Genomic DNA, 8,771 nt, shown 5'->3' with positions numbered 1-8,771 from the left:
GGTCGCTAAGAGTCGGACAGGACTGAGTGACTTCACTTTCACTTTTCACTTTCAAGCATTGGAGAAGGAAATGGCAACCCATTCCAGTGTTCTTGCCTGGAGAATACCAGGGACAGAGAAGCCTGGTGGGATGATGTCTATGGGGTCACACAGAGTCGGACATGACTGAAGCGACTTAGCAGCAGCAGCAGCAGCAGTATTCAGTAATACTGGTGAGTCTTATAGGATGGGGAGCTGGCTGTCTCTTCTTCACCTATTATCACTTAGAGCATTTTTCTCTTTATTCATTTACTTATTTTAATGTGCTTTGTTGCTGTGTGGGCTTTCTCTAGTCTCAGTAAACCAAGGCTACTCTTTGTTGAGGTGTGAAGGCTTCTCAGTTCGGTGGCTTCTCTTGTTGCTGAGCACAGGCTCTAGGCACACTGGTTCAACAGTTGTGGTGCATGGACTTAGTTGCTCCTAGGCATACAGAATCTTCCTGGGCTAGGGATTGAACTCCTGCATTGGCAGGTATCTACCTGCCTTATCCACTGTACCACCAGGGAAGGGAAGTCCTTACAGCTTTTTTTTCAATTGTGAAGGAAATACATGGCTGCTATAAACCCTTAACATAGTTCAGAAGTGTGTGAAATGCAAAGTATGATTTTCTGCTCCTATGTTTTCAACCTCCAGGGTCTTTCCCCATAACTCAGAAGGATAATGTTGCCTATGAGATTGGAGTGTGTCCTTTTAGTTTTCTCTACAGAAACACAGTCACCTTTGTAAGATGCACATCTCTTATCTTAAATTAAAAAAAAAATCAGACTATACATGGCATTTTGTAAATTTCTGCTTCTCCAAAAATAATTCATGGACTTAAATTTGGTTCATTTTAGGAAGGAAGTACTACAATTTCCTTAGTTAACTTTGTGTCCATGGACACTGATTGTTTCCAATGTGTTGCTTTTGTGTACTTGTGTGCTAGTTTGGGTTAAAGGGGTTCCTATAAATGGCACAGTTGTGTGCATGTGCACACCTATCACCATCAAACAGGTATGACAGGCATGGCCAAGTGCCCTTTCTCACTCCTGTCCCAGGCCCTCTTCCACTGACTGAGGACAAGAGTGCTCCTCATCCATGCCTTGCTAATCGTAGATACTTTCAATACTTAAAAATGTTGCAAACACCCCATCACAACATGCAGTTCCCTAATCTTGGTTTCTAAATACAGCCCCCACTAAAAGGAACCAGGAACCAAGGCTCCTTGGAGAAATGATTGATTCCAGGGTTGGGGCAGGGAACTTAAAAATGGGCTTAGATGGACTTCCCTGGTGGTCCAGTGGCTAAGACTCTGTGCTCTCAATGCAGGGGGCCAGGGTTTGAGCCCTGATCAGGGAACTAGATCCCATATGCCACAACTAAGACCCAGCATGGCCAGATAAATACATAATTTTTTAAATGGGCTTAGAATAGCTTGCTGTGACAGAAGGTAAGAAAGTAATCAAACTATGATGGGGTGTGTCAAAGGGACACAGGAGCCAACTTGAAGGCTCCCATTGACCCAACTGGGGTATTTTGAGCATCAAAATAAGTAATTACAAAAATGAATTATAACCACTAGAATTAAAAAACTCCATGCATCCTATGAGATTGCATGCTTGCTCAGTCATGTTCCACTCTTTGCAACCCTATGTAGCTTGCTAGGCTCCTCTGTCCATGGGATTCTCCAGGCAAAAATACTGAAGTGGATTGCCATTTCCTTTTTCAGGGGAGCTTTCCAATCCAGAGATTGAACCTGCATCTCCTGCAATGACATGCAGATTCTTTACCATCTGAGCCACCTGAGAAGCCTAGTAAAGAAAAAAGGAAAGGCTAGCCTTCACAGTAGAATGTCAGCTAAGAAGTATAGATAGAACTTAGAAAAATTATCATTTGGCAACAATTGTAATGATAACTGATACAGACGAGGATCAGCAGCAGATGAACTTGTTGATTACAAAAGGAAAAGTAGTAACTTGGGGCCTTCCCAAGGCAGAGTGGGGGTCTGGGAGATAAAGTTATAGTAGTCCTTACAGGGGAGGGGAGGATAGACAGAGTTCCAACTTTACATCCTCCTAGTGGATGATTCTGAAAGCTTCTCGGGGGGCCCAGCAGCCCCCGGTCCCCATGATGACCACCCTTCTATTGGACTTTCTCCTCTCTTACTCCTGCCTCCTGCCATCACCTCCCCAACCAACTCCCACCCCAAGTCCTATCTCAGGCCCTGCTTTGGTGGGGACCAAGGCAACCTGCTTGGTGGGCTGCTGAGCCCCAGGGTGTCCATGCAGCTTGGGGAGACCAGTCAGGAGCATCTGCCACGGTTGAGTTGAGGGCCACTGTAGCTGGGACTGGAGGGTTTGCTGATAGACCATGGGGGACAACAGCACAGTCATGGTGGCTCTGCTCCCAGGCTTTGGAATGGAGCACTGGAAGGACGAGGTTGCCACCTGCTGCTATGCGGGAGAGTTCCAGGCAGAGCTGTGCAAGTGCTGCTAGTTACCCTGGAGGTGCCTTCCAGAGCGTCAGAGTGACCTTTGTGGGTGACATCAGTGCACAGATGCATGAAGCCATTGCCTGAATGAGCTCACCATGGAAGGAGTGGGGAAGAGAGGAGGCTACCAAGAATGGAGGCTCCTGGGACATTCCAAAATCCACACGTCAGGACAAGAGGGTGAGGCCAGCCAGGGAACCAAGGAGGGTGGGTGGCAGGTGAGGTGAGACTCCAAGCCAGCTGTGTGAGCCGGGATTCTGCTGCTGCTCTGCAGGTCCCAGCCAGGGAGAGGAGTGCTGCCAGGAGGGAGTGACTCACCCCGTCAAGGGCAGACAGCAGTGTGGAGGGCATGACAGCCTGGATGCGAGCGCATCCCTCAGACATCCCGAGATTCAGGAAGGAGGGGTCAGCTGCCTCGGGAGCTGCTGCATCTCTGATATGTCATTAGCACTCTGGAGGAGGACATCTGAGCTTTTCTCCTTTATGACTTTTTAAAAATCTGTTTTCTACTTTGAGCAGATGTTATTTTTTTGTGTAAGAAAAACCAGTGTATCTTATTTAATTTAAAGGTAAGTTAGGATATTTGTAAATTATGTATCAGCTACAGGGTTAATAACCAAAATATACAACAAACTTTTACAACTCAAAAGCAAAAAAAAAAAGAAAAAATGAAAGAAATTTGATTTAAAATGGGCAAAGGACCTAAATACAGACATACCTCCTTTCAGCATCCTTTGCTGTACTGTGTATCACAAATACTGCTTTTTATTTTTTCAAATTCAATGTCCATAGCCAAAAAAAAGTAAGTTAGGTTCCAGACATAATCTAGATCCTTTAGGCACAGTGGTGGGCTAGTGATAACCTCATGGCTACCAAGTGCGTCTCGGGACTTTACACCCAGGGGAGGACAGTTCACCTGGGTTTTGGTTCAGTGGGGCTGGACTTCTAGGTGATCCCGAGCAGCTTCCCCTGGAGAGAACCAGACTCCCATCTCAGACAGCCTGTGTAGAGTCTCTTGTCCCCTCTGTGGTGCTGCTGCTTCTGTCCATGAGGACGGAAAAGTGGCCTCTGCACACTGGGTTGGCAAGGGGCAGAGGGGCATCACTGCCTGCCATGCTGTTTGTCTGCCATGACCTTCCTCAGAGGGCAGGCATGGAGGTCATTGTCTCCTGGCTCCAAGGCCAGCTCAGCAGGGCCATCTGACTGCCATCACAAGTATCCATGGTTAAAATAGATTTATTCAGCATTCACCTGTTACGTGGTAACTGAGCACCCACTCTGTGCCATCCACCATTCTGGTTGCTAGGTATGTAGCAGTTAAGGGAAGATGCAGTCAGAGTAAGGTCAGGGACCATCTAACCATCTCATCCTCTTGTTGTATGGCATCATTGACTCAATGGACATGAGTCTGAGCAAACTCAGGAGAAAGTGAAGGACAGAGAGGCCTGGCATGCTGCAGTCTATGGGGTTGCAAAGAGTGGGACACGACTGAGTGACTGAACAAAAACAACAAAGGTCAGGAACAGGAGGATGACTGTGACTGTGGATGCAATGAGCAGAGGCAGGCCCAAGGGCCTGAGCTGAGCTGCTGCTACAGCCCAGTCTGCAGTGCCTCTCCTAGTGGAGAACTGACAGTGGCCAGGCCTGGGAGCCCTTTGCAGAAGCAGCCCCACACCAGGCGAGGAGTCTGAGGACTGGGGCAGAAAGTGCTGCCCAGCGTCGTGAGTGAGTGCCCTTCTCCCAGCCTCAGCCCACTCACTGCCACTCCTTCACAAAACATTCCATGCTCACTCACCCTAGCTGCCCATGCTGAGCCCCTGGCCCCACCTGGCATGCTGCCCAGGAATGGTGACCTTGGCCTGTACCACAGGGACAGGTCACAGGCAGTGGCTCCTCTACAGGACAGGCCACACTGGAGTCATTTATAAACACATCACAGGACAACTCCAAGCCAGTCGAAAATCAATGCAGTAAAACAAAAAATCAAAAACCAGAAGTCTGCTAATGCAGTAACCATAAGCAGCTTTCTCTGGACCCTGGGCTCTGTGTGGTTTCTATGGTGATGGTTCCTTGGGGCTTTGGACCCCTGGAAATGTGGGGATCAGTGCTTCAGTTCTTCTCACAGCATCTCCATCAACTTCCTTTTCAGCCGAGTCTCCAGGGTGAGAGCCCTCTCATCACTTTGTTGTTTTGCTAGATTAGCCTGTCTTTTCTGATCTGTGCACCAAGCGTGAGTTACCTTTATAACTGAAAAGCCAATGCTTCCATTAAGATTCAGAGGAAAGTTTATAGTTTACTTATAAAAACAATAGAAATGGCTCTGGCCAAGTTGAGTTGGGTAAAGTAGGCACCTGAGGGGTCTTCTGGCCAGCACCTGACCCACTGCGGAGCCTCTGGGTGTTTGGCAGGACACAGAAGTGAGCCAGTTGCCGATTCATGGATCCCAAGGCCTCTTGGTTTGGGCCTGGAGTCTTCCTGGCCTCTGAGTCTCCTCCTGTCGCTGTCCCCTCCCATTTTTCTTCTTCCAAAATGACCAAAAGAAATACAGCCTCCCATTTCAGTGGGGGAAAAAATTCATCTAAGTAGCTTTTTAATAAAAACAGAGGCTCTTGCTTGACCACAAAATCAATTAGTTGGTGGAGAATTTTATTAGTCAATCATGTAAGTAATTAAAAATATTGATTGATGGGGGCACCAGGGGCCGAAAGTGGCTGCTTCTTCCCAGCAGTGTGGGGCGGTGGCTGGCATGGGGGCACCGGGAAGTGATCCTAAGTGGGGGCTTTTAAATCACTCCCCAGTGTGCCTCTCCCAAGGTCAAACTGGGACATATTAGACAAGGGAGTCAGTCGATCTTGGAGCCTCCATTTTCTCATGTGAAAAACAACAGGGCTGATAACATGGTATTCTTTCATGGACTAAATGAAGCAGAACTTGGATGGTGAGTGGCATGGCTCTGAGGGTTCATGACAGGTGGGGCTGTATTCCTGACTGTCAAGGAATTCTAGGCCAAGGAATTCAAGTTCAGTCTTGTCCTGGGGCCAAGGGTAGGAGGGACAGAACGGTCAGGGGGCCTGGTCTTCTGAGTCAGGCCTCGCCAACAGGCAAGGGCTCTGCCGGGTTTTGTCTGACCAGAGGTGGATCAGGTAATGTGGGTGCCCAGCCTCCTATGCTCAGCACCCAACTCAAGTTCAAAGGGAGAGGAAATGGACTCCCCATTGGCAGGGGAGTGGCAGATTTCTGAGAGAGCATGTGGAACAAGAGCACTTTTGTGGCCAGTTTTGGAAAACATCACCTGCTACATTGGATCCCTTCCTGGAGACCTGAGGATGGTGTCCTCGGCCTTGAGAAGCACCCATCTTGGTGCCCACTGTGGAGGGATCATGAGGGGGGAACAAACCTCCACTGACTGAGTGCCCTGCCCTGTGTCTGCCTCCTCTTCATGGCACATGCAGTGGAAATCACTGCCCTGCTCCACAGATGAGGAGTGGGGATCTGGTGGCTCCATCACTTAATGCTCTGTTGTAAGTTCTCTCCTCCATTCTGGGCCTCCTGGTCCCCTAGTCCAGTGGATGCAGGGAGGCTCACCTCATCCTGGGAGGCCCCTCAGGATCAGACTCCATGGGTGCCTCCCCTAACATCTAAGAGATCTGTGTAATGGGCCAGGAAGATGGGGCTTCCTGTAGGGGGAGAGGAGGAACTGAACCTGAGGGTCTTCTGCCGTCAGTCCCTTCCTCCACCTCCTTGCCCACAGGGTGCAGCCTTGCCTGAGGGTCCTCAGGAGGGATCCCTGGTCTGATGGGAGCCCAGGTCCTCAGGACCACCTGGGACAGTCACCCCCACACCAGGCCCCAGTCCGGCTGCCCCTTCCTCCCCGGGAACCCTGTAAACCTCACCTATCTGGGCCCTAAAGGCTTGCCCCACCACGAAGGCTTCTGAGCTTCCTTCCTGGCACACAGTTTTGCAAAGCCACCCCGGAAAGCGGGCCCTGGGGGTGCTTTATGCAGGCTGTTCGTCCTCTGTAAAGCCTGGCTATTTGTTTAGACTAGCTGACATTTCCATGGTATTTTATTAAAGAAAATATCCTGGGGAGAAGGCGGGATGTTTGCACACAGCTTATACCCTCCGCCTCTGGTCCCCAGCGCCCAGGAGCGGGTAAGGCGGCCAGCCTCTCCCCCACCCTTCTTCCCTGAGAAAGGAGGGGTGGTAGGCAGCCACACACAGGTGCAGGGATCCTTCCAATCTCTGCTTGGCCCCATGCTCTGAGGGGCAGGACAGAAAGAGACCAGGCAAGACCATGGCTTCCTTCTCGGTGGGACTGTGGTCAATGACCCCACTGGGGACTCCCGGCCAGCTCCATCGGTGGTGCCCTGTATTAGTCTGTCTCTGAATCTTGTGTACTGTGCCCTTTGCTCTCCTTTGTGTCTTTGTTATCAGCATCTGCTAGGGGTTCCCCTGCAGTCAAAGGGCTGAGTTAACTGCTGGCAGCCTTCATTCTGAGCTAACAATCCTAGTTATTCTGTGGGATCTGTCTCAAGGTGCCAGGGGCACCTGTGGCCAGAGGAATCTCCTTCCCCATCAGCCATCACCCAAGCACTTCTGAGGTGGCTGCACTAGGGTGTTGCCTCTCCCCCAGCACCAGACAAAGGTGTCACAGTCACACTGACTGGGGTGTGAGTCCCAACCCTGCACAGCTGCCAATGAGGGCCTGCTGAGCAGCCCCGTGGGGGGCCCTTGGGTGCTTGCTGTGCATGCTGGACCTTCCCCAGGGCAGCACTCTGAGGGTCCCCGTCTCCCTCACCATGGCTGGAATGCAGTCTAGGTATGAGGTCCTGGAACCTGGCTTTGCAAGCAGATGGAACACTGGTGCACTCCAACACTGTGTTCTTACCTGTCCTGGAGAAAAGAGAAGAAGGACAGGCTCGGCACTGTCTTCCAGTGACACGGGGCTGGTTTGGCCTTAATTAAATCACTCTCAGCCCAGCTTATAGTTATAAATTGCTATCACGCCCATGGACCCATTTCAAGCATCAACCTTCCATGTCTATATAAACAACCCCACAACCTCCACTTCAGCTCCCGCCTGCAAACCACAGGAGGTGTTTCCATTTTAACCAAAATCAACTACCGACAATTAGGGATCCTTGGCCTAATTCATCATGAAAGGGCTGCACATCTGTGGATTAGGAGAGTACAACTGCCTTCCTCCTGAGAGGAGACTGAGCCGCCAGGCCTGGAGTGGCCCAGTGGGTGGGGCTGAGCAGGTGGGAGTGGGGATGGGGGAGCCCAGATTCTACTTACTGGAGGTGTGGATGATCCCACCTGCCAGGAAGCCCCTGTGGGTCAAGTATTAGTCTTGTCAGCATATAGGGGTGAGCAGAGTCCCGGATGCTGAGAGCCTATCTGAGGGGTCAGGCCTGGGCCTCCTCACAGGGGGTGGTGAGTTGCGGGGAGGGGTGGGTTGGGAGGGGGAAGAAAGGGAAAGGGAGGGGACACAGAGGGAAGAGGGCAGGGGAAAGGGGGGAGGGGATAGCAGCAGCATCTGGGTCCTAGACCAGAGCAGACGCCTCTCACTGGCCTCCCTGCTCCCCTCGGGTCCCCCAACACCCTCCTTCACACAAGCATTAGCCAGAGTGAGCTTTCCAAATGACAGTCAGACCCTGAAACTCCTTCATGCAAACCTCCCAGCAGCTTCCTGTTGCTAGCAGAATAAATTCCACATCCTTTCTGATGGCCCTCAGGGCCCTTCATGGCCTCTTGACTCCTCTCCTTCTTCAGCCACTTACTTCCCTGGGACCACGCTGCCACCTATCCATCCTTCCAGCCTCAGGTCCCTGCATTTATATTTCTGTTGGGCTCCCTGTCTCCTCACCTGTCTGGCTTTTTGTCTCTCTCAAGCTCAACTGTCGTTTCTCAGGAGAGGTCCTTCCTGAGTACTCCCAGCCATCCTGCGTGAATCACCTCCCAGCAAACCCTGTCCCCTTGGCCCATCTGCCCCCTTCACGGACCTGCTGGTCAGAGTTGGCAAGCATGTTCCTTATTGACCTGTTGGCCTTCTCTCTGCTAACAGAAGTAGGGGACTCACCTCTCTGGCCCATGCTCTGAATGGTTGCTGCTTCAGGCACAAGAGTGCCCCCCTCTGCCCCGCAGGCTGTCAGCTTACTGAGGGCAGTACTCCTTCTGCCTCCAAGCCGGGTACACGGTGTGATGCCCTGACCTGCATGGGCTCCGTTCACTGGGTCATGGTGCTGATCTTCTTCCCACT

The sequence above is a fragment of the Cervus elaphus genome, chromosome X (genome assembly GCF_910594005.1).
Source record: "Cervus elaphus chromosome X, mCerEla1.1, whole genome shotgun sequence".
Taxonomy (NCBI): domain Eukaryota; kingdom Metazoa; phylum Chordata; class Mammalia; order Artiodactyla; family Cervidae; genus Cervus; species Cervus elaphus.
Note: the sequence above shows the minus strand (reverse complement) of the source record.